The following is a 1,294-nucleotide window of genomic DNA, read 5'->3' as shown; positions in this document are numbered from 1 at the left end:
GAATGATTTATATGTCTCCAACAGCGAGGATCAAAGTTAATGGAAGCCTCTCAAATCGGATAACACTACAACGTGGCTGTAGGCAGGGCTGCCCGTTGAGCCCTCTGCTCTTTAACCTTTTCATTGAGCCAACGGCTCAATGCATCAGAGAAGAGACTTGATTGGCGGGGGTTACAACGGGGAATGTGGAAAATAAAATTTGCTTGTATGCAGACGACGTGCTGGTAGCGCTAGGAAACCCGGAAGAGGGAATTCCTCTGCTTATGGAAATACTGGAAGAATATGGCAGACTGTCTGGTTATAGACTAAACATTCAAAAAACTCAAATCTTGACATTCTTTTTTTTAACCCCTCAAGACAATTGGTAGCAAGATATAGATTCGGATGGCATCAATCTCAAATGGAGTATTTGGGGATCCTGCTGACAAAAGACCTTGCATTGTTATATGAAGTTAATTATAATCGGGTGGACAAGAAGATATATGAAGATCTGGAGAGGTGGGGTCTGCTCCACCTCCATCTGGGAAGCAGAGTTAATAAAGATAAATATCCTCCCAAAGCTGCTATATTTGTTTGCAGCGCTTCCAGTGGAGGTTCCAGCAAAACAATTTAGGGAGTGGGATATGCATTGCTCAAGATTCATATGGGGAAATAAAAGGCCAAGAGTGAAATATGCAACAATGCAGCTGCCTGGTGAGCGGGGGGGCATGGCTCTACCGTGCTTTGAGGATTACTATCTGGCAGCCCAGATCAGACCTCTAGTGTGCTGGTGTAACTCTAAGTTTGAGGCAAAATGGAAGGACATTGAGCTTTCTTTGATGGTTTTCCCAATACAGTCTGTTCTGGGGTCTCTTGAGAGTTTACCACAGGCATATCAGATGCAAATTTTAAATTTAAAATTTAATTTTTTGGTCTTAATAGGGAAATAGGGTTGCTGGGATGGCCAGTGTATCTCCCACGCTTCCTTCCAGCATTGTTAGACCATAAATTCAGGGAGTGGTCCAGGCATGGAATCACTGCGATCTGTAAGATAGTGAAGCATGGGGAGCTGATAAATTTTGAGGACGTGTCAGATTTACGAGATCGGCAGGGAAGATTTTTATCGTTACCTACAGGTTCAGAGCTTCTTCCAGAAGGAAATTAGAATGCTTGACGCAGATGCTAGTGGGGTGATCCAAATATTTATGGATGCTTATTATTATAAGGGGTACTATAGGCAAAATGTACAGAAGTTTTACTGCTATGAAAAAGACCTCAACAAGATATGTCAGTCATCGATGGGAAAAAGAAGCAG

The sequence above is a fragment of the Pundamilia nyererei genome, unplaced genomic scaffold (assembly GCF_000239375.1).
Source record: "Pundamilia nyererei isolate P.nyererei 1_Seehausen unplaced genomic scaffold, PunNye1.0 scaffold00243, whole genome shotgun sequence".
NCBI classification, from domain to species: Eukaryota; Metazoa; Chordata; class Actinopteri; order Cichliformes; family Cichlidae; genus Pundamilia; species Pundamilia nyererei.
Note: the sequence above shows the minus strand (reverse complement) of the source record.